Source organism: Typopeltis vanoorti, chromosome 21, assembly GCF_054136105.1.
Source record: "Typopeltis vanoorti isolate ZY-2024b chromosome 21, IOZ_Tvanoo_1.0, whole genome shotgun sequence".
NCBI classification, from domain to species: Eukaryota; Metazoa; Arthropoda; class Arachnida; order Uropygi; family Thelyphonidae; genus Typopeltis; species Typopeltis vanoorti.
The window spans coordinates 72,956,712-72,972,420 of NC_143569.1; the positions used below are offsets into that span (position 1 = coordinate 72,956,712).

Sequence of the window (15,709 nt, forward strand, 5' to 3'; positions counted from 1 at the left end):
AATATTTGTAATAGAGATAATGCTGTTCGTTCAGTATACATTAAAAATAAAAAAAAAAAGTTGTGAAATCTGTATGTTGGATTTAACGAAAAGTAGACATAATCTCTAAATCCAGCGTTTTCTGTAAAGCCTACAGAATCTGATAATACAGGTCAAGGTAACAAACCCTGCGTAGTAGTTCTATAAAATAGAAAGAAACAGTGATGCTTCCCTGGATAAGTAAATGAATATGTCCTTTGACGTGAAAGGAGCCTCAGTAACTCGGTAACGACGATGGCCTCTGGTTGCAAAGATCGGGTTCGAATCTTGTCTAAATGCGAAGAATCTTTATAAGGACTTTCAACTGAAGGTGAATTAGCTGGACTCATACAGAGATGGAAGGAGTTTTCTCCTTCCATCTCTGTATGAGTACGTAGTTCTCGCATTTCTCCCCCTGAAATGCGAGTTTTTCTTCCCTCAAGCAAGAAAGCAAGCAAGGTGGACAAATATCCACACACACACACACACACACACACACACACACACACACACACACACACACACCCTCTCTTAGGTGATCCAGGAGAAGAATAGCCAGCTGCAGTTCAAATGGTATAAACTCCCAATTCAACCCATACTTGATAGGAGAGAGAGAGAGAGAGAGAGAGAGAGAGAAGGAATTCGGAGAAAAATATGAAATAAGTTCTTTGTTCAGAAATATATTTTTTAATCTCTTCGTGATGTAAGTTTCGACATTTTTCAGCAAAGGTGGAGAGAGTTCCTTTTTTAACGTAGTTCTCTCCCTCCCCCTATATATATATATATATATATATGGTGTTTTGAAAATATTGTTGTTTACACTTTGAAAAGAAACATCTTAACTATTGAAACAAATCAAATATAGCATTCTGGCTCATATTTAGTCAATTGATTAGGTTTAAAAAATTCACACACACACACACACACACACACACACATATATATATATATATATATATATATATATATATATATATATATATATATATATATATATATATATATATATATATATATATATATATACGTGTGAATTTTTTAAAACCTAATCAATTGACTAAATATGAGCCAGAATGCTATAATTCAAAAAATTCACACACACACACACACACACACACACACACACACACACACACACACACATATATATATATATATATATATATATATATATATATATACGTGTGAATTTTTTAAAACCTAATCAATTGACTAAATACGAGCCAGAATGCTATATTTGTTTCAATAGTTAAGATGTTTCTTTTCAGAGTGTAAACAACAATATTTTCAAAACACCAAATATATTTCGTTGCCGTCATGTATAAATAAAGGCAATGAAAAGACTTCAGGTATAAATATTTGAGCTGAATTTCTCAACTTTGGCAATCTGTTCACACCGTTATGGACAACTGACAGACCGTTAAACGATCAACTCAGTCACGACAGGAATGAATACAATAGGGAGGGGAAAATATATGAGGGGGGAATTGTTTCTATTTCTTGACTGCAACATAAACTGCATTTGATATTATCGCTTCATTTTCATACAATTCCACTTTTAGGCATTAATAATTTCCTGTATGTAAACCGCGGATTCTTCGTGGCCACGTGAACACATTTTACTCATTCAATGATTCCTTATCGTCCACCCCCTCCAAATTGAAAATTTTGTTTAAAAGTTGTGCGGTAGCTTATTAGTAGACACGTAACGCCCATATGGGTGACAAATTATCCTCCTGGAATGTCAGCTATGAAGTTAGCATTCATCACTAAACCTTTCTGTTATTGTAATGTTATATTCCAAATCTCTCTACAAACTGTTTCATTTCCTCGAACCTTGGAGGCAGCTGCAGTTACAAACTGACTGACGCCTGACACCATTCCAGCCGAGCTTTGCACGTGCAACTGACGCTCTGAAGCGTGCGCGTCCAAAATTCAAAACTCGTTATTGTTTTGAAAAGCTCAAAGCGATATGTATAGAATTATATCGATATATGTTTTCAGTGATAGTAATTGAATACGCGGAAAAGTATTGTAGAGACACCTGGCGATATTGGATATTACTGAAATATAAAATTTATCACTTTCACCCCAACGTAAGTATCATTTTATTTATTAATTTATTTTTAATGGAAGTCTTTTATTCGAGTGATGAGTAAATGTTGTTATACTGTTACTTTTACTATCTTGTCGTTGATTCAAATTTAATCAGGAAGTCTTGAAAACAAAACAGAAACGACTTACTTTTTTTTATCATTCTTTATGAGTTTAAATGGAACATAGAAATCTTAGGTCTACAAATAAATTAACCGGCTTCCTAGTGATACGCTTAGACCGTAAAATATTAGCATGTGTCCGATGATATTTATTTGTTTTAATAATGAAATATTGGCATAAATCAAAGGATTCTAAAAACGGAGGAAAACTCACGTGATAAACTTTATTATTGTAGAATTTTCGCCTAAGTATCATACATATCTTCAGTACTAGATCACAGACTGGTAGTTAATAACAGACAGTTCTAAAAAGCGCCACCTGGTCGATTAGTAGAGCCTCTACTACTAATGGCTCATCAAAAAGGTAAGCAAGTTTGAGCGCGGTTAGTAGTTGGAAGGACACAATCGTTCGATCCTGCTGGCACACTCTCCCTCGATGAGTCTGAACTCCTGGAGGTGTCACATAATAATAATAATAATAACTGAATAATGTCAATAATTTCCTATTATTAAAAAATTATATAAATTTTATATACAAAAATAATAAAGTTAGGAAATGTTAGCAAATTTGAAAAGTAGTATCTCCCACAATAGACGTAGACTAACGAATTTTATGAAGGACTCTTGTCTTGTTCCAATAAATTTTATATTTAGTGTCGATAGCATGCTCCACAAGTCCAGACTGTTCAGGCTTATGGTAATTGATATAAGATTTATGTTCTTCTAGACGAATAAAAGCTGGGCTGACCATATTTCCTTGAGACAAAAGCGGGGCATTGGGATGGCAAAAACGGGACGGGGATTATGTAATAATATTCTGTATTCATGAAAAAGTAAGGCGATAAAAAAAGTTTTATTACATAAACATATTGAGCTTACCATTATTCTTAAGTGACAGAACCCATACAAAAATTTAAGTAGACATAGAGGGGGAGAGAAACTGTATTTCACCACGATCGTACCATGAATATTCTCCGATGAAGTGATTTTACGCAGCAAATTTTGGCCTTTCAGCAGCTTATCATAAAACTTCTCACACTCCATCACACAATTTTGTCTTACAACTGACATAGTCTTCATTGTCTCAACGCTTAATCTAGATTTCTCCTTTGACCACATACTGTTCATAACAGAAAATATTCTCTCAACAGGTGCTGTACTTCCTGGAAGACAAAGAATAAACTCTACAATATTACAAAAGACTTGAAAGTCTTGGCGTTTTTCGCTCATTTCAGAAAAAATCTGTACCCGTCTATCAGATACAGGGATGTTTTCTTCATTCCATGTATCCATCTGCTTCACAATTATAGATTTTGTGAGCGTACACTGATCCATAAACGATTATGGGTTACGAATAATAATTTATGATTGACCAATATTAAAGTATATTTATAGTTTTTATTAAAAACGGGACAAAATTGACATTTTTGTTAAAACGACGGGACGACTGGAAAATATGAAAAAAAAAAAAAATGGTACTGTCCCGTTCAAAACGGTACGTATGGTCAGCCTAATAAAAGCATATCTTCCTGGTTTGTCCAAAATAATAATCCACAAGAGCAAGGAATCTGGTAGAGACGCCTGGATAAATGAAATGCAGAAGCCTTGTCTGTAGCATAAGCAACAAAGGTAGAAACTTTTTTGATAGGAAGAAAGGCAACAAAAATATTCTGTGGTTTTAAAACTTTCGCTATGCGTTCAGTAATGCCATGCACATAAGGGATAGGAATGCGAGTTATTTCTGTACTGGAAAGAAGTAGAGATACCATAACTATTAAAAGCATTTTTGATGAAAGATCATTAAAACCATTAGGTAAAAAGGCGGAATTAATGTATTATAATTCTTTCTGCAAAGGTTCATCTGAAGATAGAGAATAAACAGAATGTACTAAAGTCTTAATAGTTCCGAATTTTGACTAGAATCGTGATGAAATTCAGCATGGATGTAACGGCCTGTATGAGTCCTTTTCCGAAAAACTGAAAAATGTAGGCTACCATCTAGTTGACGAAGAAGTAGACGATCTAAGGAGGCAAATTGGTTATGCATACTTCTTCTAAGATGAACCGGATCCTGGCATGAAGTTCATATCATTTAGAGAGAAATTGCTGTAACTCAGAGGAAGAGGCATTCTAAATTGCCAAAATATCATCTTCAAATCTGTACGAATGTGCGTAGGTCTAGCCATAGGAGGACCCGCTTGATTCGAACAGTTTCTACTATTTTTGAAAGAAGATATATAAAGACAAATTCAGTACTGCCACACAAGTATGCCAAACTGAAAAATGTAGGCTACCATCTAGTTGACGAAGAAGTAGACGATCTAAGGAGGCAAATTGGTTATGCATACTTCTTCTAAGATGAACCGGATCCTGGCATGAAGTTCATATCATTTAGAGAGAAATTGCTGTAACTCAGAGGAAGAGGCATTCTAAATTGCCAAAATATCATCTTCAAATCTGTACGAATGTGCGTAGGTCTAGCCATAGGAGGACCCGCTTGATTCGAACAGTTTCTACTATTTTTGAAAGAAGATATATAAAGACAAATTCAGTACTGCCACACAAGTATGCCAGGCTGCAAGAGAAATGTCAACTTTTCCAGTAAATATTTTTTTATGGGTCTCGTTAATTTTACCGCTAGGAGTCCCCAGCGGGCTTAATCCTCCCCTGAGTCTAGATAAAATGCTATCAAAAATATTATTCACAATGTTCGATTGAAAAAGTTGGCAATAGTAAGAGAAATAGGATTGTCCATGGCTGTTCTTTCCATTTGTTGATATAATTTTTTTTTTAAAAGGGAAAATAAGCAGAATGTATTATAAAATCAAATAGTGTAACAATTTCTGAACGAAATTTTACTTAAAGTAATTCAATGGTGTCAGGTAAAGAGAAATATTCGTTTACAAGGATACAGCATCTAAACTAATCATAATATCCGAAGCGTCCAGATGAAGATCAGAAATTGTATTTTTAAAACCCCAAAGTGTTTTATATATAAGTAGCAGTCTATTCATAAGTAACGTATTCACGTTACCTCCCATTGGCGAGAGTGACCATGCAGTATTGACTTGGGAGGTTGAAAAATGTGTGTATGTATGTTTCTCTTAAAAAAGGATATATGTGGAATTACAAGGTAGGTGACTATAACAACAGAATCCCACTTCCTGCAAATTCCAATGGCATAGGAATTTGCAGGGGGAGGATGTATCAGAATTTAACAGTGCCTGGGAGATAGTCACCGGGTATCTAAAGCAACATCGGAATATATTCCCATTGTCAGGAAGATAAATAAAGTAGGTGTTATATGAATGAGTAGTTGTATTAGGTGGTCTGCAAAAAAAGAAACTGTTATGGAGGATTTATAACGGGAAAGGGGATCAGCAAACTCACGGGCAGTACAAAGCTCGGGCTAGAACCGTTATCAGCATAATAAGGAAGGCTGAATAAGATTATGAAATGACCTTAGCCAAGCAGATCAAATGAAATTCCAACGAATTCTTTCGTTACGTAGCAAGTAAAAGGAAGAATGACTTTGGAAGGGTAACTTTAGTGGGTGCTGTTAGTAGCGAGGTGACCGTGTCTAATGTAAAGTGGTGTTACTGAGTGACCACTTCTCAGAAAATTATCACCAAAGTGAGGACATTTCTGTATGTTATGTAGCAATAACTGATATCGGAATGGAGTCGTGATATCAGGATATTGGAGAATTTAAATACAAATACTGCTCTGGATTTCAATTGGTTATTCACGCAAGCTCGAGTATTGCGTGAATGTGCTAGGAAATAGTCGTGTGCTCTTACTATATTGTTTAACTTTAGTCTGAGCTCTGGTAAAGTCCCTTGGTTAAAGAAAGAAGTCAGGAATGAGTGATAAAAATATAATACTCTGTGGAGACAACATAGTTTGTTAAAAGTGGGTCTTGCCTTAGTAATTAATTAACTTTTTATAACAGAGTGGCAACTGAGTTGGACAAGGAGAATGGCTACATCGTGATGCTGCTGGTTTTGCTAAAGCATGTGACAGGATACCCCATGGAATGCTGTCACGCAAATTGGAATTAACGGGGAGAGATATTAAACTTTTGATGTGGATACGAGAGTGGTTGATGGACAGACACCAGAAAAGTAGTGTATGGAGGTGCAGGATATAGAATAAAGCAGATGACCAGTGGTGTGCCACAAGGCTCTGTGTTTGGACCATTATTGTTCATTTTGTACATAAATGATATAGAAAATTTTCTAAAAAATATTGACGCTTTAATATACTGACGCTTGATAGCGGTCGTCGTCACCTATTAGGTCTGGGTAGGGAAACTCGTAAACACTTGCGAATGGTGTTCAAAAAAATCAACTAACGCCTATTTGTTCCCATATAGGGAGTAGGTGGGGCCGTTTACCCTATCTAACGTTTGGAGACCGAGTGCGCAGTTCAATCTCCACTGGTATCCAATCAGAGAGATAGCTGGCCCAAGGCTATCACTGATTCATCGGTAAGCAGTGAAGAAGGCGGCAAGCTAGTGCCACGATCTCGTAGTCCCTAACCCTAACACAATATTTTTAATGTCTGAAAATAGTGGGTTCAACGGTCGATTTTCTTGAGTTTCCGGGAGAAAAAACCCGCTAGCCCGTGCCAGAGATCAACTAACTCGGGAACCGGTCGAAAAAAGGCTTAGAAAAATTTCCTCTAGTCGGCGACTAGATTTGAACCACCCGATCCTTTCTTCGTGCGGTCAAGTGCCATAGAGTGCAAACGCCACTTCTACTGAGCTACACAGGCTCTGCGAATGGTGTTTACGAGTTTTATTCCTGTAAGCTCTCTGGCCAAATTTCATACGAAACTGTTATAGTTTCTGTATTCGGCTTCGAAATAATGCTGGATTTAATATCCACTTAATTTTTATAAATTTTGCATCGCCCTTTGGCTCTTTATTTTAGTAAATACTTTCACGCACCGACCGAGAGTTCGCTTACGGAAAATACACTTCTCCGACGTTTCAAGTTCCTTAGTATTAAAGAGAGCTTTTGCCCTCTGTAGGGTTTCAGCCTGGTCTCTGAGGATGAACCAATAACTTCAAAACAGCTATCAGGCCAGTGAAACCTTATCAAAAATGAACCAATAGGAGGCGAGTATACGGACGCTTGATAGCGGTCGTCATCACCTATTAGGTCTGGCTAGGGCAACTCGTAAACACCGGCGAATATATTCCCATAAGCTCTCTAGTCAAATTTCATACGAATTTTTTATAGTTTCAGTATTTGGCTTGGAAATAATGCTGAATTTAATATCTAGTTAATTTTTATAAAAGATATAGAAAATGGTTTGAAGGGGTATATTCAGTTATATGCTTATGATGGAAAGATAGGTAGCATAATAGCTAAGTTGAGGTAGAGAGCTTGCAGATCATTTAATAAGCTGGCTGTATGGGTAAAAGACAATGCATTTCAGTTTAATCCGGAAAAGTGCAAAGTTGTGCATTTCGGGATTAAAAGATTACAAGCTGTATACCCATTGATGAAACTGTACTGTGGAAATTTATGAGGCTAGGGACTTGGGGGTGGGGGATAGAGAGTTGAAGTTTAGAAGGCATATTTCTAAGGTCTCCAAGGTAGTTCATGAGTTACTTGGTTATTGAAGAACCTGCAGAGATAAAGAAGTCATTATTATTATTCTTTATAAGGCGTTGATACATCCACATCTGGATTACTATTATGCTCAGGTGTGGTCACCTGAATTCCTTGGAAGTGAAAAAGTGGTAGAAAAGATTCGGAGGCGAGTGATCAATTTGGTGAGTGATCTGAGAAATGTTGACAGTTGGGTATTTGTGTGTTGCAGAAGTTGTTTGATAGGCTGAATTGCGTCTTTCGGAGATGAGTCTTTGGACTCTGCGGAGGTGCCCGTATAATAATAATAATAATAATACATCCGCACGATTGTTTGTTTGTGTGTGTGTGTGTAGTCAGCTCGCGACTTACGACGGTTTCGGACGATGCTGAAATATACTGAAGGAAATAAAGGAGGACACGGGATCATGGCGTAATGGTGGATCCAAATTTGAAATTTAAAGGGTATGTTTGAAAAGATTAAAGGTTGTAACGACAACTCAGAGGATTGCTGCAATATTAATAAGAACATTGATCATAAATCAAATGGTAATATTGCCATTGTATAAAGCTCTGAGCAGGCGATGTCTGAACTTACTTATTTTCTTGTGCTTTATGATACAGGTATATAGTATCAGGTAGATCCATTTGTTCCAGATACCTTTGTCTTATGTCACTAACTCAGCTTCTCTCTATCTCTTCCAGTCAGCCATTCTTATTTCCTTTTCTTTCATTCTCTGCCAGATTAATTTAGGTCTTCCGCTTTTCCTTCTGGAATCCTTGTCAAAGTTGTTGTTCATTTCTCAGTGCGTGTGTGCACCCTGCTGTTCTTTTTTTTTTTTTTTATTTCACTGGTGAGACCTTTTTTTGTACTCGTTACTCTGGACCAAAATATTTTCAATATTTTACGCAGATATTTCATTTGAAAACTGTTTATTTTGGCTTTCTATTTGTTAATCTGTTTCCGTATCTTTGATCCATATAATATTACGGCGTTAACATTGCTATTGAGGAGTTTTATTTTAGCTTTATTGTTATATTTGGTTGATTTCCATATAAAGTATTATTTAATGCTCTGAATGCAGAAAAGCCTAAAGCCTACATCTGGTCACTGGGATTTGGAGGATATAAAGATATTTTGGAGAGGGTGGAGAGGCTATTGACAAAAATGATTTCTGGACTGTGGAATGTTTGCTATGAGGATAGATTGAAGTTATGTAATCTGAAGAGTTTTGCAGACGGAAATGAAAAAAAATTATATTATTGACCACCAACTGGAAAATCTTTCTCTTACCGGATGAGTATGAGAGAGATTTTCAAATTGGTGGAACAAAAGGAAGGCGCAAAAAGTTGAGACTATCCTTGAAAATTGTGTAGTGAATAAGAGGTTATGGAATATTTTTCCGTTTAAAGTGGAGATAGTCGGTAAGTGGAGTGCATTGCGTGAATAGGTAGTGAGCAGTGAATGCCAATAGTGTGAATAAGTTTAAGGTTCGCTATAATAAATATAGTGTAGGTAGGAGCGACTCTCTATGATAAGCCTGCGAACTTTCGTAATATTTGTATAATTCTTATATAATAAATATATCATATATAAACTCCTCTCTTTCTCTCGAATGGTAGCCACACTGCCATTTCTCTACCATTTGAATTAATTTAGCGAAATAAATTAAGTACTACATTTACTTGACAAAATAAAAAAGAAATTATATTTACACTGATAATAGTCTTCACTCTGTATTGTCGAGATATTCAATATTTGGTTCTAATCTGACTGTTGGAACAAAGGACCACCGTGTCGGTATTATATGTTTTGGGATTTAGGATGTGCATACACAAGATATCAATGTGTTTCAGCTATGGTTTCAATCGGATCAGTTTCTGAATGGTGTTTCAGTATACATATCACATCTGTTGCACCCATGAATGCTCTGTCTGTAGAAAATTAATAATTTTCAACGGAGACGTATTTTGCTATACTTTTATTTTTGAACCCGAAGTTGTATTAGATTACATTTTGATTTATTAGCATTATGTTATTATTATAAAAAGTTAGTGTAATTTTATTCATATATCACATCATGTTAAAATCTTTAGTTAATTAAATAAATTCCATAAAAATTAGATATTTGTTTGAAAATCTAAAACTGATTGTACCGAGTGGGCTAGCAGACCCTGTACTTCCTACATACAAGTAAGAGTTAGCTGAGTGGTATGTTACTTTATATTCACTCAAGTAAGGTGTGGTGATTGGTACAAGTGAATTTTCGGTCGAGGAACTAACTGTAATAACCACGATTTAATGAACATCCTGTTTCTTAGTGAAACCATTGGATTAGTGATAGACATGGGCCAGCCATCTCTGATTAGCTACCGGTGGAGATTGAACTGCCCACTCAGTCTCCAAAAGCTAGATAGGGTTTAAAGGTCTCGCCTACTCCCTATAAGGGAATAAAAGGCGTTAGATGATTTATTTTTTATTTTTAAAAGAAACGTATTTAATTTTTATTATTTATTATTTCTTTTTTGTTATTTTTTATATTTAATGGGAAAAAAATTACACATTGATGTGGGTTCACAAATTTTGCTTCCTGCGTATTTAATTAATATTAGTAAATATATACTTATTCATATAAGTTTCATTTCAAACCAGGAATCTAAGAATTGCAGTTTCAAATATTTCACCTGATATTGACTTTTTTGTGTAGCAGTATTCAAACACATCCATCACATTAAACTGTTATTAAACTTCTTTTATGTTTTTAATTCTTTCTTTATTACTAATCGTTTTACGTTTCATGTGCATGTACTGCCAATGTACAATAACAATCTATCTATCTATATAAAAATATGAGATAATGTGCCATGTCAAATGTGTACATAAGATGCTAAAAATGTAACATTTGCATTTGATTTTTGCAATATTCTCTGTGTATGTTTTGTATTGAATATAAATACAATAAATATTATAATAATATATGTCTATATTACGATTTTTTTCGAGGGGAAGGCGTGAAATATTTTAGTTTCTCCAAAGGGGACTCTGACATCTAGAAGTTTGGGAAGCACTGATCTACACCAACGCCATCTACCGCCCACAACCACCACCACAGCTAATATTTTTTTGTCTGTAAATTGCGTGTGATCTGAAGGGCCGATTTGTTTGTATTAATAAATTCATAAATCGCTTTCATGGGTAGCCACCAACAAAAGCGAAAATATTGAAATGGGAGAAGGCCTCACCTTTCTCAATATCCTTGATACACGTTCTTGCTGAAGAAGGATACTAATTCTACTACTACGTGACATTCGCCATAATATCGATACTTTGCTCACCTAAACGTTTACCACGAACCGCTGTGTACCTTGAAAGGTTACAAGTACTTTGTCAGCATCCTGTAATGCACCGGTAATCGTTCGTGAATGTCTAAACTTCTGGTCCAAACAAATCCATATTATTTTGAGGAAATCGAACACAACTTATATGATGTGAGGCAGACAATAGCCGGCGCTGCATTGGACCGTTCATCTTTGTTGATACAGTAAATCGGCATGCATATCTGAACCGCTTGACCACTGCAGTTTCTTCAGTTAATATCCAATAGCTGTTTCTTCTCTCCGCCCCCCTTCCCAAGCTTGACAGTGGACATAAGAAATCTGCGTTTGTAGTAGGATGGTATTCCAGCCTTGTTCGGTGAAAGCTCTGAACGACGCATTTCTTGAGCGTTGGGTTGGTTGAAGTTTTCTGAGTTCACAGCTACTGCGATGGCCACCAGAAACTCAATGGGATGGGTTGTGTGTTTTGAATTAAAGCTGAAGCAACTAAGGTTATGAGACTAGTGTTATTCTGGTTTGCCTCTTTCGTGGGATGACAGACTCAATTTTCCGGGAAGAAAGTCCTCTATCCCATATGAGACCAGATAATTCAACCTCAATTGAAAAGTTATTATAAAAGTTTTCTTTGCATCGAGATGACCAGATGTCAGTATATACGACATTTTATTGTAGAATAAAGTCAACTGTCAAAGTGTCTTGAAAATGCTAAAGAAAATATCAGTTTTCTACTATTATCGACCGAGGACAGGTTTAAATAACATCAGCTTGTGGAGGAAGGATTCTTCTTCTTCTTTTTTAAACTTAGCCCACTACTAGACGAAGATCACCCCCCCCACACACACACCCTCAAATTTTCTCCATTCTATTCTTTTTTCAGATTTTCTCATCCATTGCATTTCAATAGTCCAAACAATTTCATCTTTCCATCTCTTATGTAGGAAGAAGTACTTTATGTAACTGGTAATTAAGAGATAGTTAATAACATTGATTAGTAGTAGATTTCTAGTAGTGTAATTAGTATTAGTATAGTGACTAGTTAATGATGGTTAATATGATTAATAGGCATTACTTAGAAGATTGGTTTTTATCATGAATAATTATTATCATTGAGTAGTGTTAATTATAATAATACACTAATTTAGTTTAATCATAACAGAGAGAAAGAAGTGGGGGAGAAGACGTGTAAATATGCACATGGCACCGCTGGTGATAGTACACCGTTCACTTGTTGCTGATCGATTTATAACATATCTAACCCTGAGGTTAGTCACGGGTTGTGATTTTGAAGTTCGTTTTCATCCTAATGTTCTAGTTTCCTTCTCCAAATCATAAACTTCTAAACCCTTTTTTAAATTTTTTACAGTAATGTTATTTGAGTTTAGAGTATTGTATGAATTACACAGTTCCTACAACTGTGCAATTCATATAATATATGCTGCTGTAGTTAACTGGCGTATTTAGGTATTTCCCGCCCCTAGGCCCCCAGAAAGTGCTCCCCGCCATATTTAATGAACATGTTGATTTACATGCATAATCTATTTATATCGTAAATTAGTAATATAAATATAATTACAAAAATGAGAGCCCGGAAATTTCCGCCGCCCCTCAAAATTTGCCGCTCTAGACCCGGGCCTATACGACCTATACCTAAATAAGCCACTGGCTGTAGTCCTAGATAAACTAATGTTTTGTGAAGGATGGTTATTTATCACAATACGAATCATATAGCCTTTAGTGGCGCTGGATTAACCATTAAGCAAAATAAGAACGTGTTTTAGGCATTAAGGGAAGCCACCACTGAGGTTTTTCCACTAGCTATCATGCCCTTAACTCTCAACTCTTTCACTGCCACACCCGACTTCAATCGATATATATTTTTTTTTTATATAATTGTCCTTATCTGCCTAGCTCGATTTTCTCTGAATTGTTAAAAAAAAAGTTTTCTTTGGTATGATGAGTGATTAAGTTTAAAATTTTGAAGGCGTTAGACATAGTAGAACTAGCGTTCAGATAATATCAGCCCTAATTTGGCATTATAATCTTTGGGAGGGTGATTAAAAATCGTTATCAATAAATTTTTGTATTTGAATTTTGTCCCTTATAACAATTTTATTCAGAAATACATAAAACAATGTTGAAGATTTGCATTTTTTGCATTTTTTCTGTTTCCCTATTTATAAGTAAATAATTTGCATATATTTTGCTAACATTTGAAAATGTTAACTATTCAATGAACATGTTTAATTTTATGCAGCGACGTAATTTATTTTGTTTATTTATTTTCTCGAAACTCGTTCAAAAGTTAAGAATAATTTCAAGGCACTGTTTTTATTTTTATTTTATTTTATTTTATTTTATTTTTTATTTTGGAAATAATATTTCGTTGTGTTACATTTCAGGGTAAAGTTTATTTATTTATTTTAAACATAATTATTGAAGTTTATCAGACGACATATCAGATAAACTTCAGCAATCGTTATTGTTGAATTACACCACTGCTTTGCAAAGGACGAATTCCTGTATAGAGTCGGGATATCCTTGGCATGTTGTTTGAAAATATACATTTCACTAGTATTATATATCCATTTCCTTTCGGCCTTTAACCAACTTCGAACTCAAAATTTTGTTCGTAATTTAGTGACTACAAAAATAGAAGCACTAACTATATCATGAAACTATTTACGAAACCCCATTTCCAACTATTCAAATATTGTAAAAACTGTTGTTTTAAACAAGAATTGGAACATTTTATCTACGCTAAAGTTATTATTGGAAACTATTACACGCTGGTAAGCACGAGGCATAGGCACGAAATGTGGAGGGGGGGGGGGGGGAGAGAGAGACGTATCTTGTGAAATCTCCAGCAATGTATGTCACAAGAAAACCAAGCAGGAAAAGCTAGCCCGGTAGTATTTACAAGATTATCATTCAAAATGTTTTGTCAGAGAAGGGTAAGAATTTATTTGTAATCCAAGTAGTAAATCTTCTAGAGTTAAGATGTCTTCCAGTGATCAAGGATAAATTAGATATTATTCGAGGTGACAAAAGGGGGTCATGTGGAAATGACAGATAACATTCAAGAAATCCTAGACTATAGCTTCGCGTAGTATAACTTATGACTGTTGGATTGGGTGCACAGAGTTTAAAACAACTCTGTTGCAATATTTATCACTGTTCTCTGTATCGTGTAGGTATGACGTGTAAAAAAAGGATGTTCAACACAATAGGATTCTTTCAACCTGTCAGAACTGTTTGAACAGAGAGGTAGTACGTCTTTACATTTCCTTTCTTAGTGAGGAAATAATCTGGGGTTTTCTGTAGGTATACGAGAGTCGTAAGTGTTTTCATTACTAGATTTTCTATTGCTATTTGTAACCATTGCACACGAAAATTGTGTGTGTGTGTGCGTAAACTCAATAATTCTGTTCTGGTTATAATGGTATCATGTAGTGACTGTGGTATTTTTTAAAATTACATATATCGTATAGGTCACACTTTCGCCGACTAAGAAATCCTTCACAGTTAGAATAAAATGACGATGAGACACTTTTGCTTCGTTTGAAACGTCAGAGTTCGAGACATCAAAAATACCAAACACTTTAATGAGGGTTTTACAACTGAAGATAGGTTAATTTGTCTCATACGAAAGTAGCAGTTGTCCCTTCTCAAAAAATTACCTGGCTTTATCCTCAATTTACAGACATAACACACACATGGTATTTTGGCCTCAATTGTCTTTGTTGACATTTGAATCCACTCCAATATTTCATACTCCGCATGCTTTTACTGTAAGTTGGCTAATAGTCTGAGATGTCTATTAAAGTATTCGTGTATCCAAGAAAAACGATTACACTTCTCTTTCTCTTCCCAAGAAAAGAATAAGAAATGAAAATAAACCCTCTAAAACATTTTATTACCTAAAGGAAGTAGGCTTCCATAGAGACCATGTTTGGACTCTAGAACAAGGTTTCGGGATTAGTTGACTCTTAGTCCAACCACAGTTTGCAACGTTTCATGGGTTGGATTCACATGTTTTTATTTATTTGTTTAAATAACTGTTAACGTATGCGATGGGACTCACTAAGCTTGGGCGTTCCTGTACACATGCTTTATATTCAACCCACTGATGAGAAGTTCAGGTGATCCATACTACAATATTACATGTGTGGACAAAGGGGTTAAGGAGAAAAGAGGAATGTACTAACGTCTTAAAATACTTGGAATGGGAAAAACAGTATGGTAACGGCTGTTCCAAGAAACAGAGGTACATGAAGGAAGTAGATGAGGAGTTGGTTAGATTTTTTGAAATGTCAATGTTGAGTAGGCTGCTCGGTTTCTTACATGATTACACGAAAGAGGAGGAATAATGACCAATTTGGTGGAGCAACGCCCATAAAGTACTACCTAATCAAAAATAAATAAATAATGGAAGAATAGATCGCCTATGAGAAAGTGACTTGAGGGAGTCACCTATTAGACACTTGTTAAGTAAATTGTTCCTCTTCTGTAAACAATCAAGAATTACTAAGGGCGTTTTGA

At 35.4% G+C, this 15,709-nt stretch overlaps 1 protein-coding gene across 2 annotated transcripts in view; it reads left to right on the plus strand.

Annotated features, from left to right (window-relative positions):
- Positions 1-2,008: 2,008 nt before the first annotated feature.
- LOC150094967 (sodium/potassium-transporting ATPase subunit beta-2-like) overlaps positions 2,009-15,709 on the plus strand; it is a 188,755-nt gene continuing 175,054 nt past the window's right edge. Inside the window, exon 1 of one of the 2 annotated variants that reach the window (XM_090411287.1) lies at positions 2,009-2,114. The gene's annotated coding sequence lies outside the window, so the exon portion shown is untranslated. Of the gene's footprint in view, positions 2,115-14,374; positions 14,505-15,709 lie in introns of those variants that run through there. The other variant, XM_090411286.1, reaches the window with a different exon arrangement.